We start from the raw sequence: 25,789 nt of genomic DNA, 5'->3' as shown, positions 1-25,789 counted from the left end.
ATGTGTAGTTTCTTTAACTAATTCACTTATATGTTCATCAGCTTCATCCATACGTTGAGTACACTTATAGTTTGTTCATGAGGATGCCATATTGCATTTCACTGTGCGAATACACCACAATTTATCCAGTCAATAGTGGATCTAGTGTATCCAGTGAAATAGTGTATATTTTGCAGCTATTAAAAATATTGCTGCTATGAACATTGTAATAGAAATCTTTTGATGAACATGATGAATGCATTTCTCTTGGATCTGTACCGAGAAATGGAATTGTTGGGTCATAGGTTGTGCCATATTCAAATTTAGATATTTTTAAAGTTTTCCAAAGTACACCAATTACATTCCTATCAGAAAAATATGACAGTTCTAGTTTTTCCACACTCCCATCAACACTTGGTATTTTCCATCTTTTTTCATTTTGGCAATTTTGGTGGGTGATAATCACGTCTCATGTGATTTTAATGTGCATGTCCCTGATGATTAATAAGGTTGAGCACCTTTTCACATGTTTATTAGTTGTTTACAAATTTATGAAGTGTCTGTTAAAATTTTGCCCATTTTTGTGAGCTGTCTTTTTTATTTGTATTTTTCCTAACATTTGATTATAAACATTTTCAAATATTTAGCAAAGTATAAAGAATTTTGTAGTAAACATACATAAACATACCATATAGAGTCTATGAATAACATTTTATAAAACATGCTTTATTACTTTTCTATCCTTTATCCATCTGAATGTTGTTGCATTTCAAAGTAAATTGCAGATAGCAATTCATGTCCTCTAAATACTTTAGCCTGTTGGGGCACCTGGGTAGCTCAGTTGGTTAAGCGGCCGACTTCGGCTCAGGTCATGATCTCTGGTTCTTGCGTCTGAGCCCCGCGTCGGGCTCTGAGTGGGGCCTGCTTCAGATTCTGTGTCTCCTTCTCTCTCTGCCCTTCCCCTGCTCATGCTCTCTCTTTCTGTCTCTCAAAAATAAACAAACATTAAAAAAATACTTTAGCCTGTATATTACTAAAATTCAATGTCTAAGGTTTCTTTTGATGTACAACTTACAGGAAATTAAATCCACAAATCTTTATTGTATATTTGATGATTTTTGAACAAGTGAATCTTGAGTTCTATACCTCTTCCCAGTCCATCTTCATTTCCACTTTCCTGGGGACACCCCCCCCCCATTCTGATTTGTTCTCCACTGTATAGCTTTATGTGTTTCAAAAGTGCATAATCCTGGAATTAAACAGTGGGTGCTCTTTTGAGTAAGCCTGCTTTCACTCAGCATACTGTATTTCTGATTCCATATTTTTACATGTGTCAGCCACCTATTTCTTTTCATTGCTGAGTGATATTTCACTGGATGAATATACCACAATCTGTTGATGTAGAAGAGATTTTTTTTGTATGCATCCTTTGTCAGGTATATGTGTTGCAAATATCTTCTTCCATTCTGGGTTTCTTTTCATTCTTTTAGTGAATGAAGCTTTTGAGAAAAAAATAAGTTCTTAATTTCAATATTCTAATTTGTTGACTTCTATGTTAAGTGTTTCTGATTTAAGAAGTCTTTGCTTACTCCAGGTTATTAAGATTTCTCTTCTGTTTTCTTCTAAAAATTTTACTATTTTAATTTGCCCATTAAGAACAGTAAACCATTTGGAATTGACTGTTTAAATGATGGGCTGTAGAAGTGGATCCAGATGCCTTTTTTTTTTTTGCATGTGGATATCCAATTAATCCAACACGTGATTTAAAAAGACCATTTTCCCCATTTGCACTGTCTAAATCAGGTGGCCATATATGAATCGGCCTACTTGGCAATGCTATTGTGTTTGATAGATTTGCTTTGTCTACCTTTGCATCAATGCCACACAGTCTTCATTACTATTTGCTGTATGATTACCCTTGATAGTATGTATCACTGGAGTGAATTTTTAATTTAATTAAAATTGAATCTAAATAGCCATGTAGCTAGTGACCACCAAACTGGACAGCACAGATACAGAACATTTCCACCCCCATGGGAGGTCCTGTTGACAGCACGGCTTTGGAAGACATTTAGAGGCCAATACCAGATCCTTCCTATCACAGCTACAGGCCATTTTGAGTTTATTGCTGGGCTGCTCTTCAAAAAATATTTGTGTAAAATCAGTTTAGAAACGCAAAACACATCTTCCCACATGTAAGCAAATCACCCAACTCTTTTGACCTTGCACTCTTAGCAATGAAAACATGCTTTGGGAGACATTTCCTCTGATGAGACACCATAAAATATGCAGCCCCAAATCACATGATAAGATTCCTGCTGGAGTGCCCTTACATGTAGTTTACTATCTGTTCCGGTCCAAGGTCACACTTAATTCTCCTTCAGAGGTCTTTTCTGGGCTGTCACTAACTGTGTTTGAGAGAGGTTGCTGTCTGACCTGCCATAGAAGGCTCCCTCAGATCTGGCTCCTGTGTGTAAGGAATTCCTCGAACCATTTTGTCCTGCTTATTCCATCAGTGACATTCAAGTCTCATGCCACAAAAATGAGGCACATGTACTTATTATGTACTTCTGGTGTCACTTCTTACAGTAGGTAAGGTATACAGTAGGTATATTTATTTGCCCCTACAATGCTTGAATTTGAGAACTGTTTTTTTTTCTGATGTATTGTGTTTTCTAGCACTGTGATGGCTATTTTAGTTTTTTAATGTTTATTTATTTATTTCAAGAGAGAGAATGTATGTGTGAGCGGGGTAGGGGAGAGAGAGAGAGAGAGAGAGAGAGAATCCCAAGCAGGCTCTGTGCTGACAGTTCAATGCAGGGCTCGAACTCACGAACCATGACATCATGACCTGAGCCAAAATCAAGAGTCAGATGCTGAACTGACTGAGCCACTCAGGTTCCTCCTGTGATGGCTATTTTAATTTGTCATCAATTTCCAGACTTGAGTATAGCACAGGGCTTTAGTGGTGATCTACATTTTCACTGGGGCAACAAGTATTTATTGAGTACCTAACCTGCGAGGTGCCTTGAGAGAGAGGCCCTAGAGAGAGATGATGGTGAATAATAAATGGTTACCATTGAGCTTCTATTATAGCTCACATACCTGCATTTGTTATTTTTAATGATCATAACAATGCTATAAGGTAAATATTGTTACCTCATTTTTCAGATGATAAAGCTAAGGTTGGGGGGGTCAAATTTCTGCAGCTTTTAAGTGCTAGAGCTGAGATTTAAGCTTTGAATCCCTAACCTCTCTCCCACCTCTGTGAGACCCTTCAGACTTCAAAGGGGCTTTGTTCCCCTCTCAAGAAACACCTTGTCTGGTAAAGGAGACAAACGTGATAACCACAACCCACAGGAGAACAGACGTTACAGAAGGGAGGGGGAGGTACAGGGAGCTAACCTGGGAAAAATGAGCCCCGCTGCCCATCAACTTGGTCTTGTGAATGTGTCCTGAAATCCCTTCTTCTTCCTGAACTCCTTCTAAAATGATCTGAGAAGTAACAACCTTTCCCCTCCTCATTCTGCAGCTAAGCTATTCTCTGACCCTGCGTCTGAGGAAGAGGCATTGCCAACAAATGGTCAGTGTCCTCTTTAGGTGTAGAATCTGTTAGCGCTGCCAGGGCAAACATCTGAGCCAATGTGGAAAAAAGGACCTACAAGGAGGGCCCTTCAAGGAGACTCTGCCTATGAACCGAGTGGCTGGGTCTCTAGTGCTCTCTTGGGCCATAAGGATAAGGACCCCATCCGAGGTGTTATGGGTTGAATTCTGTCATCCCCTGCCCCCCATATTTATAGGTTGAAGTCCTAACCTCCAATATCTTAGAATGTGACCTTATTTGGAATGTGATCTGACAGGGTCATTGCAGATGTAAACCGGTTAAGATGAGGGCATACTGAAGTGTCCCCTAATCTAATCTGACTGGTGTACTTATATCAAGGGGAAATCCGGACACAGAGACATACACACACAGGGAGAACACTATGTGAACATGGAGGTGAAGGCAGGGATGCTTCTACAAACCAAGGAATGCCAAAGGTTTCTAGAACCCCACTGGAAGCTGCGGGAGAGGACTAGAACAGATTCCTCCTTCCAGCCCTCAGAAGAAACTAACCCTGTCAGCCCCTTCCTCCTGGATGTCTGGCCACAAGAATGGTGAGAATAAATTTCTGTTGTTTAAGCCACCCAGTTTGTGGGACTTTCTTTTCTTTTTAAATTTTTTTACTGTTATACTTATTTCTGAGAGAGAGAGAGACAGCGTGAGCAGGGGAGGGCCAGAGAGAGAGGGAGGCTGAAGCAGGCTCCAGGCTCTGAGCTGGCAGCACAGAGCTCAATGTGGGGCTTGAGCCCACAAACCATGAGATCATGACCTGAGCCAAAGTCGGATGCTTAACCGACTGAGCCACCCAGGCACCTCCTGTGGGACTTTCTTATGACAGCCCTAGCAAATGAATACATTAGAGATGGCAAAGAAATGAGGTGGAAGGAATCTGAGCCCCGAGGTGCTTCATGGAGCACATTCCCACCAGGCTTGGTGCCTGTAAAGATGATCATCTGCCTTGTTTTAGGCACTCACACTGGCTCTCTGTTATCTTCATTGAAACCAATCCTAATTGACACTCGGGATAAAGTCCAAACTCTAATCATGACCTACCAGACCCAACAAGATTTGGCCCCTGTCTCTGCCTTGCCCCTCTGACCCCACATATTCAGTCATATAGGACCACTGTCCTTCCAGATCCTTCTCTTAACCTCTTCCCTCTGTGCGCGCTTCCTCGTCTCCTGGTAATAGCTTTCCCACCCCCCTTCTCTCTGCCGGTGTTCTTTCTTATCTTCTTGTTTTGGCCATCTCTTTACCTAGGTTTCACATCCTCCAGAATTCCTTCCTGGACCTCCCTGAGGTCAGTTTCTGATCTCATGGTCCCAGTGCTTCCTGTTATCACAATGTAGATCCATTATGCTGTAGATTGTGAACTACTTTTGGAGTTCAGTGCCAGGTCCATCATAAATACTCGTTAAATTTTGCTCAGTGGTGAAGGATCACTAGGAGTTTTCCTCATCCTATCTATGGGATGATGTGCTCCAAATTTCTAAAAGACAAACTTATGTAGATTTTTTTTTTTGAAGAGCAGCCCAGCAATAAACTCAAGATGGCTGTGAAATAAAGCATCTGGGACTGCCCCCCCTTTTCCATTTTAGTCATGAGTAGCTTGAAACATTTTTTAAAATTATTTAAGTGTAGGTGACATACAATGTTGTATTAGTTTGGGGTGCACAACACAGTGGTTCAACAATTCTCTACATTACACGGTGCTCACCACGGTAAGTGTACATAGCATCTGTCACCACACAATGTTATCACAATATTATTGACTATATTCCCTGTGCCATACTTTTCATCTCTGTGACTTATTTATTTTATAACTGGTATTGGCTTTTAGATGCCTTCTAAAGCAGTGCGACCTATACAACTTCCTGTGAGTTTGAAAATGTACGGTCCAATATGGTAGCCACTAGCCACATGGCCAATTAAATTCAAATTTCACTCCATTCAAAATGCAGTTCCTCAATACGGTAGGTTGAATAATGGCCTCCAATTATATCCACATCCTAGTCTCCAGAACCTGTGAACTTTACTTTATACAGAAAAAGGGACTTTGCAAATGTGACTAAACTGAAGATCTTGAGATGGGGAAATTATCTTGGCTGATCTGAGTGCACTCTAAAGGTGTCCTTATAAGAAGGAGACACAGAGCGACCGGATGGCAGAACGGAAGGAAACCGCACTCCGGCTGAGGTTACGCTGCTGGCTTTGAAGATGGAGGAAGAACTGCATAGAAGGAAGCTCTGGAAGCTGGGAGAGGCAAAGAAATGGGTTGTTCCCTAAAGCCTACAAAAGAAGCATGCCCTACAGACCGCTTAGTGTTAGCCCAGTGAAACAGTTTCAAACTGTAAGACAATAAACACGCACTGTTTTAAGTCCTTGCGTTTGTGGTAATTTCCTTACAGCAGGAAATTCATACACACAGTAGCACTAGCCGCATTCCAGGAACGCACTGCTAGACGGTGCAGTTTCTAGAATCTTCTGTTTGGTGAGGAAGTATCTATGATAGATCTCCTAGACACTGCATTTTTCAAAATTTTATACTTTCTAAATGTTAGTAATTTGCTACTTGCATCCAACATGGATTTAGGATATGATGATTTCGCATAGGAACACCAAGCCAAGAAAGCTCACATATCTCCTGCTGAAGCAGATCATCACATCTACTGTGAATCAAAGCCTTTCTCTGATATTGTGATCCATTTCTTTCAGTCAAGACCATTTCTAAATGGCCTCATTTACCTCATGAAAATTGATAGCAATCAGACATGCTTCCATTCAATTCATCTTCCTCTATGGAACACCAAAAGCATTATCAAGTCAGATACAAATTATTTCCCTCTTGATAAATATCTCACTTAATAAAAAATGGTGCTTTTGAGGTCTTGGTTTTGTTCGGTGTGTCCATGAGCAGTCCAGGAGGGAGTGAATCACAGGTGTGAGGATGGAGGAGGCTCACTTCGGATCTCTGCTTCAAAAGGCTCCACTCGATAGGCCTCCCAGTGCTCTGCTGCTGGTTTCAGTTCATGCCTCCACCTGTCTGCACATGTGGGCAGGTTTTTATGACAGCCATTTGTGAAGAAAGTAGAAGGGCAACCTTCTTTGAAAATGGTGTGTGTGTATGGGAAGTACCACCAGACAAACTCTATTAAGGCAATCACTAAACCACCTTGTATTATATTCCTTAACATTAAGACTCTAAGCCTAGTTAGAAAAAATTCATATCCCACCACTGGCAACGTTTTTGCTTGAAATATCTTATTGTTGTGAAATATACATAACATGAAATTTTACCACTTTTACCGTTTTCAGTATATAATTCAGTAGCATTAGGAACTTTTACATCATACAACCATCATGAATATCCACTTCCAGAAACTTTTCATCTTCCCCAACTAAAACTCTGTACCTATTAAAAAATAACTTCCCATCCACTCTTCTCCCAACCCCCCGGGAATCTCTTTTCTACTTTCTGTCTCTGTGAATCTGTTCTAGGAATGTCACACAAATGGAATCCTCCAGTACTTTTTCTGTGTTTGGCTTATTTCACTCAGCATGATATCTTCTGGGTCCACACATGTGGTAGTATCTGTCAGACGTCCATTCCTTTTCCAGGTTGAATAATCTTCCATAGTATGTACACACCACATTTTCTTTATCCATTTACATCCATCAGTGGTCACTGGGTTGTTTCCATCTCCTCATTACTGTGAATAATACTGCTATGAAAATTGGTGTATACACTGGTATATTTTAGTAGTAGCCTACAAAAGCCTAATAACCAGAATTTGCAGAGTGGGAATAGGTTTAAAGTCTCCCCTAAATTTGTGGTTATAAACTTGGCCATACATTAGAATCACCCGGGACATTTTTAAAAATTCCCAATGCCCATACTGCACTCCAGACTAACGATATCAGATTACCCGGGAATGGGACCCAGGAATCAGTATCTTATGTAAATCCACCAGTTGATTCTAACATGCAGCCAAGCTTGAGCACTGGTGCTCTGAACAGTGTATTAGTAAACATGGTTTCATCTCAAACTTGTTTCCCTTCCCTATAATCTCTAAATCATACTTAGGTTTCCTAGACCTTCAAATCCAATTTAGCTGAATTAAATTCATTTTTATATTTTCAAGATCCACTAAGCCAAAGCACTTCACTTCATAATTTAAGTTTGAGGGGTGCCTGTCTGGCTCAGTCAGTAGAGCATGCAACTCTTGATCTCAGGGTTATGATTTCAACCCCCATGTAGGGTGTGGAAACTACTTTAATTAATTAATTAATTAACAATATAATTTAAGTTTGAATGGGAGGGAAATCCCAGATCTACCTCTCATAATTAAAGGAATGTTTGCTCCTATTTGAGACAAGATAAGTGTTCAACTAAGTTTAAAAAACATTTAGACAATTTGATCCAATAATGAAACTCTAGACACATCCTCTTTGACTTCAGGACTAAAGATTTATTCTCACTGACACGATGATTCCATATTGCTTTGGAAATTCCATGTTTATATAATGAAACATGAAAAGAGAAAAGCACCATTATTTTTAGGTGATGTAGGTGATATTTTTAGAAAATCCAAAGGAATTAGCTTAAAAATATCCTGGAGATATAAAAATAGGTAAGTGGCAATAAAAATAGATAAAAGTCAATAGGATCCTTGTATGACCAGTCTTAAAAGCTGAAAAATAAGAGATCTAATCTGTAATAGTCACAAAAATATAAAATACTTAAAACAACAAAAGATGGAATATATATTTGTGTAGTTATAAACCATATTGGGTAATGCTTCAGAGATTGGCCTGTAGACAAGTCTGCCTGGTGCTATTCTTGGCGTCCACCCTTCGTGGCTGTAGGAACTGGGAAATTACTTAACCTCTCTGTGATTTAGTTTATCCATCTGTAACATTGGGATAATAATAGCGCCTACCGCATACAGTTGGGAAAATTACAAGTTGAAAATGTAGAGTGCTTACAACAGTCCCTGCTACATAGTATCCTGCTAGCTTTTAACTTTGTTACTGGGAGTCTTTTGAAAAAGGAATTGAATAGATGGAGAGCTACAGCATTTTTTGTTGTTGTTTTGTTTTGAGAGAGAAAGAGAGAGAGAGAGAGCAAACAGGAGCACAAGCAGGGGAGGGGCAGAGAGTTAGGGAGAGGGAGAATCCCAAGCAGGCACCATGCTGTCAACACAGAGCTTGAGGGAGGTAGCACTGTTCTCATGAACCATGAGATCATGACCTGAGCGGTGACCAAGAGTCGGACGACACTTAACCAACTGAGCCACCCAGGTACCCCATCAAGCATATTCTTAAATACAGTGAGTTTACAGGCATAAAGGATGGAGGGAGTCAGAAAATAAATAAATATTGGATGACCAGGTATGTTTAGGAAGTAAGTTCTGAAACTTGATGCTAAATATTTTTATGTCTGTTTTCCCTCTTGAATTTATCATTGCATACATGTATGTAAATTATGCAGTTTTTATTTTCCTGCAAATCTAATTAAATATATAGAGAAGGCTAAATATAAAGAGAAAATTTATTTTTTAATTCACAAGGAGAAAATAAATGGAGTAGAATATAAAAGAATGCCCAGAAGAGGAGAGGAGGGCTATTATCAGGTTTTACAACCTATTATGGAGAAATTGAAAAGAGCAATGGTATCGAATTCTACTTCAATGAATAAGAATCCAGAAAGAGACACAACTCCAACTTAAAAGAGAAACAGAAAACCTGGTTGTATATGATTTTTCAAAATCAAAACGATAAGGAAAACTAATGAATATATTTTGATAATTGATTCAAAATTTGAAAATATGTAGTCTATAGATAAGAAATTAAATATAAAAGCTTAAATTCATAGAGAATTCTTAGTAGACAATTTTTGAAACACATCTGTGGAAGAAAAGTTCATTTCTCTCTGCTCTGAAGAACTCAGTAGAAAAGGACTGGAATATCTGAATATATATTACAACTTTAAATATCTATAAAATGGAAAAGGAAAGCACAACAGCAAAACAGGAGGTTTATAAATCAAGTATGACACAAGGTTAATCCCTTACTTCTTTCTATCTCCACTTCTACCATCCTGGGTATAGAATCTCTTACCTTGGCCTTCAAAATAACCCTTCCTCCTGCTGGTCTCTCTGCTTTCACCCTTTCCTTCATAACACTCCTTTCCCTGCAAGACAGGCTGAGTGATCCTTTCTAATTATTTTTATCTTATGACTTTTTAAATGTTTATTTTTGAGAGAGAGTGCATACACAAGTGGGGGGCGGGGGGGCAGATAGAAAGAGGGAGATAGAGGATCCGAAACAGGCTGTGTGCTGAAAGCAGAGAGCCTGACGCAGGGCTCCAACTCACAAACCCTCAGATCATGACCTGAACAGAAATCGGGCACTCAACTGTCTGGGCCACCCAGGCCTTCCCTGAGTGACCTTTTTTTTTTTTTTTTTTAAAGGATCATTGCTTTTCCAAAGCACTTAAATAAAACTCACAACCTCTAGCCAGGCTTACACAGCACATGATCACTCACCTTCTACTCAGTTTCAGTGGCTGAACTGTCCCACTTGAATCTTTGTACCAGCTCTTTCCTCTGCCTGGAATACTTTTCCTGGCCCTCATCTCCACAAGGCTGGACCCTTTTCATCTTTTAGGACTCAGCTTAAATTTTTCTTCCTCCACCAAACCTTATCTGAGACCCCAGTTTAAAGTAATAATGAGACTAATATTTATAAATTATTTCTCTATATGCCAGGCATTTTCCGACACGTGTGCAAAGCTCATACTATCTCACAAAAACCCAGGGAGAGAGTTTATTTTTACTATCTGTCAAAAAGAACTTTTATTATTACTTGTTTATAATAGCCTCTTATGCTTTTATGCTTTCTTGCCAGATGCCTTCAGAGCAGGTGCTTTCTGATCCTTTGGAGCCTTTGGAGCCTCCGCCTTCTGGCCTTCAGCTTTCAGGGCAGGAACATTCTGGGTTGGAACCTTCTTGCCCACAGCAGCCATTTTTTTTTTTTTTTTTTTGCTGGCACCCTTGCAGCAGCTGCCGAAGCCGCACCCTAAGCAGCAACTGCTTTTTTGGGAGAAGCTTTCAGGAGAGTTGCTTTTTGTAGCTTCCTAACTTCAAGCTTGATTATTCAATCCCTCATTTTCTTTGCCTTCGTGACTTTGTAATGATCAGAATCTGTCATCTTGGCTTTCCTTTCTCTGGTTTCAATTTTCTTGGCCTATCTTGCGGCTGCCCATGTTTGATATCTGCCTTCTGCCAGGCTCCTCAGACATACTTCTGGCAGGCACTGGTGAGGGAACTTGAGGATGAAGTCAGTGAGCTGCGTGCACTTGAAAGGCGTAGCCTATCTCCTCACCTGAGAGCGAGGGCCATCAGCCAAAGCCCTGTTCTGATCAATTATATCTACAATCATGAACAGCTTCCCAGCGTGAGGCCCAAAGGAGACATAGGCCACCCTGGACAATCTCCACGAAATGCCGTGTTGGTGGCATTCAGCAAGAAGCTGGATTTTATTATTATTATCATTCCCATCTTATAGTAAGGAAACCTGAATTCCAGCAAAGGAATGCAAAGATCCCGATATAACCGAAAGACAGTAGTTTGTCAGAGATTTCACTTAATTGCTCTGCTGCGTATAAGGTAGCCTGCCAGCCACTCATAGTCACATCACTGTTTTTATTTTTACTTTTTCGAAGTGTGATCTTTTGTTTTTCCTCTCTTGATCGAATGCAAGCCTTACCTCTCTCTTGTTCACTGCCATGTGTCCGAGACCTAGAACAATGGCTAGCACATAGTAAGTACTCAACGACTGTTTGTGGAATGAATGGATGAGTAACTCAGCAGATAATTAAGAAATTACTGAACTTGATGTAGAAAACAAACGGGATTACAAAAGGACAGAAGGATCATTTTAAAATTCTCATTCAAGGGGCACCTGGGTGGCTCAGTCGGTTGAGCGTCTGACTTCAGCTCAGGTCATGATCTCACAGTTCGTGGGTTCAAGCCCTGCATCAGGCTCTGTGCTGACAGCTCAGAGACTGGAGCCTGTTTCAGATTCTGTATCCCCCTCTCTCTCTGACCCTCCCCTGTTCATGCTGTCTCTCTCTCTCTCTCTCTCTCTCTCAGAAATAAATAAAAAACATAAAAAAAAATTCTCATTCAAAAGTTTACTCTGGGGGAAAAAAACCTTTTTACTCTGAATTATAGATTCACAAAAAGCTACAAAAATATTCACCCACATTCTTCCAGTAGACAAAACTATAATATCAAAACCAGAAAATTAACATTGGGGCATGCCTGGGTGGCTTAGTTCGTTGAGTGTCTGACTTCTGCTTAAGTCATGATCTCACAGTTCGTGGGTTGAAGCCCCAAGTCAGACTCTGTGCTGACAGCACAGAGCCTGGAGCCTGCTTCAGATTCTGTGTCTTCCTGTCTCTCTGTGCCCTCCGCGCCCCCAGCTTGTGCTCTGTCTCTCAAAAATAAATATTAAAAAAAAGAAAACTAACATTGGTATATGTGTGCCAGTGTTCCATGGTTTTCTGTGTTTTGTCATGTGTAGATTCATGTAACCACCATCACAATCAAGACACAGAATTATGTCACCACAAAGATCTCCCTCAGAAATAGATCATTAAATCCTAAGACATTCAGTTTGGAAAATAGAGAAAATCATCCACATTTTCCTTAACAATTATTTTTATTATACATGTTTACCCACAGTTGTTTTTACTATGTGCTATAATTTTTTTTGATGTTCAATAGAAATCCTCTTAATCTTTAGTTTTTTCAGATCTCTTGGTTTGAAAGTTCCATCCTACAAAATTGTTGCAACGTAATAATGCAACTCTTCCTCTGAAATATTCCTTTGCAGGAGTGCTGGTTAAGACTACATTTAAATATTCTATCTTCTATAAAGTCACAATGTAATCATCAGAATAAAAAGTAATCCTTCCCCAGTAGTCCATCTGTGTAACGTAGAATTGAGTGAGGAACTGACTTCATTTCTTTTAAGTAATTTAAGTGGTTTTCTTGATCATTTCCATTTTGTATTTAGATGATTTAGATTCCAATGATGGATCAACTTTTAAAGAGGTTATATACCTATTCGTTTATGATATACACATGTGTGTGTGTGTGTGTGTGTGTCCATACATATATTATAAAATAGTTCATTGTTTCAGAAAAAAATACACAGAGTGATGTGAAAAGTAGAGGTTCAGGACTGAGTGGTCAAGAAAGAATTCTTGAGAAATTTTTGGTGCAAAAAGTTGGTCTTACTAAAGGGGACAGGACCTGTGGGCAGAAAGAGTTGCACTGGGGTTGTGAGAAGTGACTGATTATACATTTTCAAGTTGGGAGGGGGGTAGGGATAGCATAAGTCTCTAAGGAATTAGCAAGCAAGGTTTCCAGGACCTTGAGGGGCTGGGCGCTGTTAGGAGAAGGTAATTTATCACTGTAGTAAAACCTGAGTCATGAGACCCTTCAGATGTGTATCAGTGGGCCGTATACATGGAGGACGGTTGCTAACATACATCTTGGTGGGCTGGGTAGAGATAAACGAAGTTTCCAAAGGGATTTTTACATGATCCTGGAGGTCAGGCGAATGTCAAGCTAAAGTTGCCTTTTCCTTCTAGCGAAGTATTGACATTAAGGCAGTTCGGCATCTTGAGGAAGGTCACCCTGCCTGTCCCAAGTACTTGTCAATGAGCTGTAAGTTATAAGGAAGTTTAATTTTTTTCCATATTTCTTTTGCCTTTGTTCTCCACATCATAGATGAGTTGAAGAAACCAGTATGAACTAATTTATTTTACTATGTCTAGACATAGAAACATAGGTGCCACTGCCGATACATGGGTTCATGGACACAGATTTTCTAGCTTCGTCCATCAAGGGTGGACATTCTAGTAGCAGTGGCAATGAGCATACCTTGTACCCCACTTTTGGTTTCTCAATAACATTATCAGAAAAAGGAACCATGGTTCCTTGTAATGTGATGGGTTCTGAGGCTGGGGAGGAAAAGATGAGATGAGCCTGGAGCATCTTGATGCTCCAGAAAGGAAGTGTTATTAAACATTAAACAAAACAAAGAATCGGAGTATGTCAAAAGGATGAGGGAGCCAAAGAGCTCTCAAAGGACAGAGCTGGGATCATCTGAGCAACAGTAAAAATGACAGTCCTGCATAACAACCAAAGAATAATGTAAAACCAAGAGTCCATACTGACAAAAATGAAATAAATCTTCCTTACAGTAGAATTTCAATTAATAAACATGTAGATAGAAAATCATCACGTAAAAGCCACAGTAATCATTGCAACGGCAAGATCTATTGTTGAATGCTACAGTTTTGTCAGTTAAACTTTAAAAACAAACAGGCTATTTACATAATATGTCAATTTTGATGTTTTTAATTCAGGATTCCAAAACTTCTAGAATGGTATCAATTTGCAAACAAAGCACTTAAAAGCAATGTCTTTTGGGGAGCCACCTTAGTCCCATTTGTAGGTTAAGATGTTGAAATCATTCGCCACTATAACAATCATTCGAAGAATTTCTGTTAAATCTAAAAGAATTGATTACAATAGAATCTTTTAGACAACTCTCTAAAAGACAATTCTAAAAGAACTTATTTGTGGCATCTTTGAGTCTCAGTAAATGTTGGGATAAATAATTCAGTGAATTGTTAAAACATCTGGTGAGCCTTTTGAGTTGGCTAATAAATAATAAACTCTTTTCCCAACCAATGTATTATGTTCTGTTGAATAATGAAGATGTATTTCCTGTAAGTTTCACATATCAAAAATGTCTTAGTGTCCATCATTAGTACACTTGAAACTATTTTCTAGGACTGTCCATCCCCTACAAACTTTAAATATGGAATCAGGAAAGCTCATCTTCTAACCTAATATTGTGGGGCTTAGCATATCTCAGAACCAATCATGCTATTTGAATGACTATCCTTCCAACAGACATTTTCTACCATTCTGATGACCGCACTCTCATTTCACTAACTTTGTTAGTCATTGACATTGCGGAATAAGGGCTCAAAAATACATTTGCATGTATGTATGAGGTTTCTGCTGTACCTGACTACTTGATGGGAAACAAAGCAAGCCAGAACAAGAGCTCCAACTTTTATAATTAACTTTATTCAAAAGTTTTCAAATTGACACCTGACAAAAGTCAATGCAAAAGTTCAAAGCTGCCAGGTACTCATATTGGCTACAGGTGAACTCAGTCTTACATTTAGTCAAGCAATGCCCATGGTCAACTGTGAGGGCTTTGCATGCATTCTTTCATCTCACCACAACCCTCTCCACTGTGATTCCACAAATACACCTGTCTTTGCGAAGCTTACATTCTAGCACGGAGCAGACAGCAGGCACACATGTGAACAAATAATCTAGCTTGTCTTAAACCTCTTTAGCAGTGACTATATGCACTGAACCCAAGGGCCAATAGCTATCAACCTTCTCTATAATTAAATTAGTAATAGACTCATTTTTGTGGCCAAAAAAGGTGAGTAAGCAGCACTGGCCCTACCCACCCTTTACTGTTTAACTCCACTTTACAGAAGAATGAATCTAGATTTCTTTTCCTACTATTTTCCCTCAACGACTTACCACTTCTGACACTCTAATATAGAACCCTGCATCCTGCATCTACCTTATGAGCCACATGTCACACCAAATGCTGAGACCTGCATGCTTGTCTTTTAGTGGCTTCTCTAGTTTCAACGCCAAGAGTTCAGTACATTTTGCTTGCCACACACAGGAAAGGAACTGTTATTATACTCTGTATCACTGGACTAGTCTGTTTCTTCAATGTTTTGATAACACTACTATGAATAATAAACACACTTCTAAGATGTACCCAGAATTACTTGGCTTATTTTGCGTAACTTGTAAGACTTATTTTCTGTATACGAAAAAGTTGTCAATTTGCTAACATGTTCATCAGTTTGTTTATATTCGACTTTTACAAAAAGGGGGTGAGACTCTCACTGCCCATGTCCCTTAACTGTAATCACCTTCATTAGCTTCTGACTCATCCTTCCTGCGTGGTCTATTTGCAAAGCCGAGTAACCACACATACGTACACATGTATGCTTTATTTCCTCTGCTTTATGAATGGCAGTACACCAGACACCCTGTTCTGCACTTTGCTTTTGTTTTTAGTAATGATGTAATCTTTAACACGTTATCTGCCCTTTTGAGTTTATTCAAACTGCAAACTGGAGACGATTCAATAGAAAAATATAAGGACCTCACCACAGGACTGGGCAGATGACGTGTTCAACAAAATAAATGCTGCCCTGTCTCTACAATCCTACCCCCTGCTGCTGCCCAGGAGAAATCAGATGGCTACCATTCACCCCAGACACACTTCCCCTTTAGACTGGAGATTAAATGTACACAAGCAACCAGAAGAGCACACCAAATCCGCCCAGCTATTAAATGGTTTATAGCTTTCTCCTGCAGGGAAAGTCTTCAGTTATTAAACATACAAGTTCAAAAATGGCTGAGGGCCTGTCAATTAACAGATTAATAGGAACAACATTTATTATATATGTATATGGAAGCATGCTGTAAAGGGTAGTTGCTGAACAGCCAAGGATAAGGTTTTATATATCAGCTTAATGGGATGGGGGAGTGGGTATTGAGGCTTCGGTGGGAAAGTATGGAAGGTGCAGTTAGGACTTATTTATACAATTCTTTGGATGTCCGGATACCAAATCAGGCTCCTCCCTTACAAAAGGCTCCCTTGAGGAGGGGTTTAGGACAGCTGAGTTCTCAGAGAGGCCTGCTTTACTCATCAAAGAGAAGTTTGAAGTAGGCCTCCTTCTGCAGCTGCTGTTTGTTCAGATGTTCTCAGTTTAAAGTAGTCTTTATGCCCTTCTGGCGGGGCTGGTCCCCGATTTCCTTGTTTGAAACCTCACATGAAGTCTCACAGGCAAGGAGCTCTGTGTATTGCTGTGAAGAGGACACTTGGGCAGAAACTCGGGAGGTGACAGATCTGAGAACGGCAGCACAGATTAGAACAATGATGAAGCCAAGAACAAACCCAAACATGGCCCCACTGTCCACCGAACCAGTCTCTCGCTCCTGACACAAGGTCAGTCCAATTAAAGGATAATTCCCTCATTCAACATCGATTGTCGATCTATTCCTTCAAACTGTTCAAATGAAACCCTACTTCTTTTGATTTATTTACATAGAGGCAGCACTGGTTGCCAACGATTGTACATGTTCTTCCTTGTTGAGCAGCCGGTGGATCCAGATGGGGATTTTGGAGTGCAGAGAGTAAACTGCTAACTCTTGACTGGCGGGCTTCCGAGGTCTACACAGTGGCAGCTAATCCCTGTTCAGTGACTTTGGAAATGTTTAGAATTGCTTCTTCTAGATCAGAAGTTCCTAAACTTGATAAAAGGGTCCTTAAGGAATTAGGGTTGTGATAAACCAGTGGATGGTCTATGATGTCTCTTTGGGTGCATCTGTGTGGTGCTACTTTATGTATTAACAGCCCACATTTGTAATTTGGCTACCATTGAAAGTGGGATACCAGGTGAAGGAAGGCCAGATATCCAAGTCCACATGGCCCTGACCAGCTAGGTGGGAACTCCTTATATACTTATTACCACATAAGATAAGAAGACCAGAGTTGTTCATGGAGAAGGTCAGAGTGGAATGTATGACCCACCAGGCTGGCATCTGGGATCCATCATGACCCTTGTCATTAGTTATGTTGGCATCTGCACATCTCCATTTACCATGTGCCTCTGTCAGCCTATAAGAACAAAATAAGCTGCAAAATATCTGGTATGGAAGACCTTTGGTTTGATTCTGGCAGCTATAAAGATATGTGTCATTACCTAACCAGGTCATTCCAGAATTTTAGTCCATCCATATGTAGTCTTGTGTGTTGGGCAGACCAGCTAGGGGAAAAGCCGAGCTGTTCCAGGTCCCACTTGTGTGACCTGCAAACCAGGAATATTGTCCAGTGACTACACAAACATTTGCAACATAATAATCAGTCTTAGACTCATTTACAACATCTATAGAAGGTCTGAAGGTGCCATCTGTGGAATCAAACCATACTGTTTGATTACAGTATTATTTTGGTATGTCACCTAGGAAGTGCCATTTTTGTTTTCAATGCAAAGAGAAAAATTTCCCTCTGAAAGTCTCACCTGAGAAAATGATAGAACTTGGGCTTCCACAGAAGTTTCCCATAGAGTACCCTCCTATGGTACTCTACCATAGGAGGAAGTAGAGTTATTTTGTCCTCTTGTTTGTGGATACCATTCCCTTTTATACATCATCCACTGTCCAGATTGGGTCCACCAGGTACTTGCACAGGCAGAAACAAACTAATTCAGGTTCTTGTGCATTATCTAGATGTTGACATAGCCAGCAATCAGATAAATTAGCTAAGGTAGCCAGAGTTTGGAAGAGGGGTGTGAGTGGGTACTGGGATTGTGCTAGAATTGATGAAAAAGCAACAAGGGTTAGCCGAAGCAAGACACAGTTTGAAAGGGAGCCCATAGTGGAGGGACAGAGGGAGACAAGATTAAGACAAGCAAGCTCTACCCTATCTTTCTATAAATAAAATAGAGGGTTTTTGTTTGTTTGTTTTTGTTTTAATTTCTAGGTCAGAGAATTTTCCAAATCAGGGAGAGAGGCTTCAAGGGAAGATAAATGAAGACAACATTCTTTTTTTTTTTTTAATATTTATTTATTTTTGAGAGAGAGAGAGAGACAGAGAATCTGAAGCAGGGTCCAGGCTCTGAGCTGTCAGCACAGAGACCAATGTGGTGCTCAAACCCATGAACCATGAGATCCTGTCCTGATCCAAAGTTGGATGCTCAATCAACTGAGCCACCTAGGTGCCCTGAAGACAACACTCTTGATTCAAGATCTTGGACAAAGCTACCTACTTCATGGTGTCTTCTGCTTCTGGAGCCTGGAAATCATCAATTTGAGGTCACTCATATGGATGGCCTTCCAATTGTCATGGAGGTGATGATCTTGATATAGCTTGGTGTCTCATGTGAATCCAGGAAGACTTTTACTTTGAGGACAGTGTTAGCAGTACTTTCTAAGGCCTCATCCAGTGAAGTGTTAATGCATGTTTTCTTCTAAAGACTTTGATGGATGCTCTATCTCCTGGTAGAAAGGGAGGTGAGGCCTGTTAGTAAGTGAAGATCATGTGTTTTTCACCTGTTGATGATATGCTCCAATAGGTCTTCTATGTAACAGTCTAAGTATTGTTCACGCAAGGCCCCATAATGTTCACCCAAACAAGGAATGGAAGATTTAGAGTTGTCAGCAGCCATGGGGTGACCAAAAATGGGTCAGTTTCAGCATTCTGGTTCTGTTGTTTCTACCCAGTGAGGTGTGGCTCCAGAGGCTTTCTGACCTTTCTGAGCCAGTCCCTTAAGCTCAATTTATAGTCTATGTCATTCTCATAGGTTGTTACCGCCTTCAGTGACAAGAATCAACACTTTAACTAAATGTACCATCAATGTTAAGGTTAACTTTGAATTCACCATTTGTGCTCTGAGATGTGTTAATGTTATGCCCGAATCGCAAGTCCCCTGAGACCTCCAAGGAGCCGACACCGATGCAAGTACATAAGAGTCTTTATTATAAGCTCGAGCAGAGGCTCACCCGTCAACCGGCGCAGCGGCAGCAGGGTGAAGCTCCGAACAATAGCGAGCAGGGTTTTTATGGGGTAAGGGACAGGGGTGTTACAGTGCACATGTTGTATATATAGCATCATCACATAAGCACCAGTTACAATTGTGCAGCACCCACGGTAACAGCGTTGACCATTCAGTATCTGTGAGGTGTTCATTACTTTTGGTGGGACCCAATCATGACCTTTGAGAATCCTTTGAAAATGACGAACTATGAGGTGAGTTCAAAGGGCCCACATGGGGTTCAGGCAAGGCGTGAGTGATTTGCTAGTTTGTATAAAGCAACTATCTATAATCCCCAGATACTGACTCAGACCATAGGAATGTTACTCCTATATTTCTTAGCTTCTTTTGATTGGCTGACCTGAGGATGGTCCCAGGGTGGCTTCAGCCTTGAGCAGTCTGAGGCTTTTCCTGGAACTGGGACTACGTGCAGCCCGAGGCTGCTCTTAATGGAGGCCTTAATTTCAAAGTGGTGTTATTTAGGCTCCTCATTCCCCCCTTCTCTTGTGTATTTGAAGGCCCAATCATGGGTCTTCTGTCGGGTCCCATTCATTAGGGTGGTGGTACTGGGACCTAAGTACTGTGAGTGGTATTGCCCCCAGGCGTTCACTCATGAAGGCGAGCAATCTATTTAAAATGCAAGGTCCTAAAGTCAGGAGTAGCAGCAGAAGCGCTAGGGGGCCTGCTAAGGCTGTAATGAGAGTGGTGAGCCAGGGGGACCAGTTAAAGATGTTTTCATACCAATTTTGACTCTGTTCTCTTATGTTTGCTCTTTCCTGTAGACGTTTGCGTGCTATAGCTAAACTGTCTCGTACAATTCCCGAATTATTGGCATAAAAACAACATTGTTCTCCCAAAGCCTGGCATAAGCCTCCTTGGTGTAATAATATTAAGTCTAGTTCCCACCTGTTCTGTAGCACCATTTCAGTCAAAGAGTCTAGGGAACCTTGTAAGTGGTGAATAGAATTTTCTAGTTGGGCTAAATCAAGGTTAATGGCTTGGGCCAAAGCGTCAAACTGCTGGTTGCTCAGTATTAGAGCAGCTGTGCCTGTTCTGACCCCAGCCGCTATTCCTGTTCTAACTATAAGGGTTAGGAGGGCGGACGACACCCCGAAGTCTCGCTTGGCTCGAGAGTGTTCTTGTTCAGGTTGGATCTCAAAGAACGAAGATGCAGGTAGGTAATACACTTGTGGAAAGAGGGTGACTCGACACATGAGGTGTCGTTCTTTAATATCTGAGGGTGGATGCAAGGAGTAAGGCCAGACGTACGTGGGAACCATGCTCCATTAGGGGGTTTGAGGTAGGAGGACCCTGTAGCAGTCATGGTCTGATTACATAAGTGACTGAGGTGTGGGAAAGTTGTTAGAGTTCCTCCGTTTCCTAAGATACAGAGGCCTGAGCCAGTTACTTCCTGTATAGTTAAAACAGGAGACTGTCCCCAGGAACAGCGGCCTTTTATGTCTTTGGATACTTGCCCAGAAATTGCCCACCCAACGTAGAAGGGTGGTCGTGGATCTAAACAAAGCCAGCAGTCTGTGTTGGTGAGATTTGTGGAATTTAAGAAACTGTAAGTAAGGTTTAGAATAGAGTAGATTACTGGCCTTGATCTGGGGGCGGGAGCTGGATTGGTAGGCCACCCAGGGGGGAATTAGTAGCACTGAGGCTTGGTGCAGTCTGAGTACGGGCAGGCACACTTGGGGTGGTTCTAGGTTTATGATTTGCAGCCGATAGGGCCACAGGCCCCATTGCCACTGGAGGCGGGAGTACTAGTTGCTTTTGCATAGAGAATAGGAAGCCTACGTCGTTACCGGAGAGCCAGAGTCGAAAGCCCCATATCTTTGCCACCAACCAGTTTTCTGTTTTTCCTCTAGGAGTGAGTTGAATAGAGATTGGGTTTCTATTAAATGGACTAGTTTTGTTATTGGTCCGAACGAGGGTAATTAAGTCATTATTGGGTTGTTTGACCCATGGAGCGATAGTTTCACATCCCCAGGAGGCACAAAAGTATTGTTCTGTGCCTCCGCAGGTGTCAAAGTTACCAGTCTCGGGGCACACATAAAAGGTCTGTTGTCTTAGATTCTGGCTCTGACAGTCATTTCCACACCCGAAAGTAGTACCGCAAGAAGTAAAGCCCCTGGGGCTTCGTTGATCTCCTCTGGGCCAGACACCAGCACCTAGGACGCACAGATCTAGGTGAAAGGTAGGGAATGTAATAGACGCTGGTCCAGTTAATGTTAGTTCTTGAACTGTCCGTCCCAAGTCCCTAGGTGTTGTTAGGGGTCCTCGCAAAACCCATTTGGCGGTGGTAGGCTGGTGAGGGTTGGGGAGATGGGGGCTGAGACTGGATCTACATACAGTTAGCAGAGCAGTAAAAATCAGGAGTGGCGCAGCTTGAGCTTGAATGGGTTTTCGGGGTTCTTTATGGCCTTCCATTGAGGGTTTGGAACCAGGTAGTCCTCTTTGATCGCGAATGGGTCGGCCGGCCGGGCGTGGGTGTAGTGAATCTACGCGGTGACTTCGTCGACTTTCAGGGCCGTTGGCATTGTAAGAAGCACAGTGTATGGGCCTTTCCACCTGGGCTCTAAATTTGTTTGGTGGTGTCTCTTAACGTAGACCCAGTCACTGGGGCGGGAGTGATGCGGCTCCAGTGGTGGACCTGTTTCATAGAGGGCATGCAATTTAGGCCAAACCTGTTTATGAACCTACTGGATCTTTTTTAAGTCATTCAGTAGGCGCTGATCTTCAAACTCGTTAATCACGTGTGCTTGGAGATTGGGAATGATGGGAGGGGCCATCCCAAACATGATTTCAAAAGGAGTTAATCCCATCTAGTATGGGGAGTTACGCACCCTATAGAGTGCAGCACCCTATAGAGTGCAAAGGGAAGGAGAGCCACCCAGTCTCCGCCAGTCTCTAAGGTAAATTTAGTTAAGGTCTCTTTTAGGGTTCTATTCATCCTTTCTACCTGTCCTGAACTCTGGGGTCTGTACGCACAATGTAATTTCCAATCAATCCCCAGGACCTTGGCTAAACTCTGACTTACCTTGGACATAAATGCAGGTCCGTTGTCTGACCCTATCATCCGAGGAAAGCCATACCTGGGGAAGTATGTCTTCTAGGAGTTTCTTGGCCACGATCTGGGCAGTCTCATGCTTAGTTGGGAACACTTCTCTCCATCCTGAAAAAGTATCTATAAACACTAGTAGATATTTGTACCCACATAGTCCTGATTTTACCTCAGTGAAGTCTGTCTCCCAGTAAGCTCCGGGTCGTTTTCCCCTCAGGCGGGTTCCGGGGTTGTTAGGATTTTTTGTGGCGTTAGTGAGTTGGCATGCCTTGCAATCGGCCACAATCTGTTCAATCTTAAGAGTTAGCATCTCTGATTTTTATCTTTGCATGGCGAATTAAATCTTGCATTCTTTTGATTCCCATGTGGGAGGCACGGTGTATCTTGGTTAGGGCTCTTATCCCTAGATCTTCAGGGAGGATGAGCTTGTCATCTGCTGATTTATACCATCCTTCTAGGTATTGGGTCATAGGTAGATTTTGATCCACTGTAAATCTTCTTTGCTATATTCGGGGACTTTAGGGAGAGTAGAGGGTCTCCAGGGTCAACCAGGGTGACAGCCAGGGTATGATTGGCCCTAAGAGCAGCTTGCTTGACTGCTTGGTCTGCTAGGTTGTTGCCCTTAGAGATTGGATTATTATCTTTTTGGTGACCTGGGCAGTGAATAATAGCCAGCTTCTTGGGGAGCCATAAAGCTTTTAGTAAGGCCAAGATCTCTTCTTTGTTTTTGATGGTCTTTCCCTCAGCTGTGAGCAGTCCCCTTTCTCTGTATATGGCCCCATAGACCTGTGCAGTAGCAAAAGCGTATCAGCTGTCTGTATATATGTTTAATTTTTTGTCTTTTCCCAGAGTCAAGGCTTTGGTTAGGGCTATGAGCTCGGCCTTCTGTGCCGAGGTTCCAGTGGGCAAAGGTTCTGCTCAAATGGTTTCTTCCATTGACACTACTGCCACCCCCGCATACCTTTGTCCCTACTGTAGGAAGCTGCTGCCATCTGTGAACCAGGTAATTTCTGTATCTGGAAGTGGGAGTGTCCCTTAGATCAGAGCGGGTCCCATGAACTTGAGCCAGGACCTCAGCACAGTCGTGTAAGGGTGCTTCTAAGTCCGGAGCCGGCAGCAGTGTGGCTGGGTTTAGGGCTGTGGAGGCCTGGAAAATGATTCGGGTAGGATTAAGCAACAAAGTTTGATAGTGTGTCATGCGGGCATTGCTGAGCCATTGGTCTGGCGGTTTTAAGACTCCCTCGATGGCGTGGGGAGTGGTGATAGTTAACTCTTGTCCTAGTGTCAATTTGTCTGCATCCTTAACCAAAAGAGCTACTGCTGCTATCATGCGGAGGCATGGGGGCCATCCCGCGGCCACAAGCTTCTTTGATAGGTAGGCCACAGGGCGGCGCCATGGGCCTAAGCACTGGGTCAGGACACCCTTGGCTATTCCTCTGTGTTCATCTATAAACAGATGAAACGGCTTAGTCACGTCCGGTAGGCCCAAAGCGGGTGCTGACAGGAGGGCCTGTTTTATGGTCTCAAAAGCCCTCTGATGTTCCTCAGCCCAGATGAAGTTAGGCTGCCCTTTGGTGGCCCCATCCAGAGGTCGGGCTATCTCAGCGAACCCAGGAATCCAGAGTCTGCAGAAACCGGCTGAACCTAGGAATTCCCGCACTTGTCTGGCATTCCTAGGGGTAGGGATTCTTAGGACAGTCTCTCTTATTGCCTGTGACAGCCATCGCTTACCTCCCTCGAGGATATAGCCCAAGTACTGTACTTCTTCTTTACAGATCTGGGCCTTTTTGACAGAGGCCGGTATCATAGGTCCCCCAGGGTTTGTAGCAACCTCTCGGTGCTGGTCAAGCAGGTGTCTCGACTCTCAGCTGCAATAAGCAGATCATCCACGTACTGCAAAAGAGTCAGTTGGGGGTGTTAGGAGCGGAACTCACCCAAGTCTTCGTGTAGGGCTTCGTCAAAGATGGTGGGGGAGTTCTTGAACCCCTGGGGGGGGGGTCTAGTCCATGTTAGCTGTCCGTTGATTCCTTTGCCAGGGTCGTGCCACTCGAAAGCGAAGAGGTCTTGGCTCTGGGGAGCTAGTGGAAGGCTGAAAAAGGCTTCTTTTAGGTCCAGGACCGTGTACCAGTTGTGGCTAGGCAGAATAGAGCTCAACAGGGTATAGGGGTGGGGCACCACAGGGTGGATGTCCATTACCCGCTTGTTGACCTCTCTCAGATATTGTACAGGCCGGTAATCGTTAGAATTTGGCTTGCAGATGAGTAACAAAGGCGTGTTCCAGGCGGACTGACATGGCCCCAGAACTCCTAGGTCCAGTAGGCGCCTGATATGGGGAGTTATGCCCTTTTTGGCTTCCAGGAACATGGGGTATTGGCGGATCCGGGCCAGGTCTGCCCCAGGCTTCAGTTCCAGGAACACCGGGGGCCTATGCTTTGCTAACCCCATGCCTCCAGCATCAGCCCATGCTGATGGGAACTGCTGGAGCCAAGGCTGAATCCCTGCATCTGGGGTCAGCAGCACCTCACGCAGGCGATATTCGTCCATCAGCCCCAAAGTGAGTACATGTATTGGTTGCCCAGCCTGGTCTAATACCTTAGTTCCCTCAGCTGAAAAATGGATTTGAGCTCCCAGCTTGGTCAGCAGATCGCAGCCTAGCAAGGGGTATGGGTAGTCTGGGATGACCATAAAGGAGTGGGATACCCAGCCCGCACCAAGGTCCATCATTCTTCGGGTAGTCCATGGATACTGCTTTATCCCTGTGGCCCCCTGGACCCATGATGTTTTGTTTGACAGGGGGCCAGCTGGTTGCAGGAGCACAGAATGTTGAGCCCCAGTGTCCACTAAGAACTCGGTGGACTTCCCTTCCACTTTTAGGGTTACCCTGGGTTCGGAGAGGGGTGCTGAACCCTGTCTCCCCTAATCGCTGTCATCTCTCATTACTAGAATGGGAGTTTTGGACTTTCTTTTGGGGCATTCTTTAGCCCAATGTCCTTTTTGTTTGCAGTAGGCGCACCGGACATCAGGACAATTTTTGGCCCAGTATCCCTCTTCTTTGCAGTAGACACACTGATTTTTGCCTAAGCGGGGGTGCCCTTTGAGCCGCTGGGAGTTCTCCTTACCTTCTTTTCCTGAAGCCAACTGCCTGAGGCGTCTTTTCCGGTCCTCCGGTTCCACAGTTGCAGCGAGTAGGATCTTAGCTAATGGTTTTTTTCTCTTTTCAGCTCTTATCTGTTTGTCCTCTGCACTCTCCCTGTTGCTGTATACTCTTTCTGCCATGATCACTAGATCTTGGAGGCTCTTTTCCCCTAGATGATCTAATTTCTGAAGTTTTCTCCGAATGTCGGGGGTAGACTGATTGATAAAAGCCATGGCCACCACAGCCAAGTTTGCCTGAGCCTCAGGATCCATA

The 25,789-nt window shown here is 42.5% G+C and overlaps 1 pseudogene; it reads right to left on the bottom strand.

Moving 5' to 3' along the window:
• Window positions 1-10,475: 10,475 nt before the first annotated feature.
• On the bottom strand, window positions 10,476-18,553 carry LOC144226353 (large ribosomal subunit protein eL14 pseudogene; annotated as a pseudogene).
• Between the last annotated feature and the right edge of the window lie 7,236 nt (window positions 18,554-25,789).

The sequence above is a fragment of the Crocuta crocuta genome, unplaced genomic scaffold (assembly GCF_008692635.1).
Source record: "Crocuta crocuta isolate KB4526 unplaced genomic scaffold, BGI_CrCroc_1.0 scaffold282, whole genome shotgun sequence".
In the NCBI taxonomy this organism is placed as follows: domain Eukaryota; kingdom Metazoa; phylum Chordata; class Mammalia; order Carnivora; family Hyaenidae; genus Crocuta; species Crocuta crocuta.
Note: the sequence above shows the minus strand (reverse complement) of the source record. Positions and strands in the feature narration are given on the sequence as shown.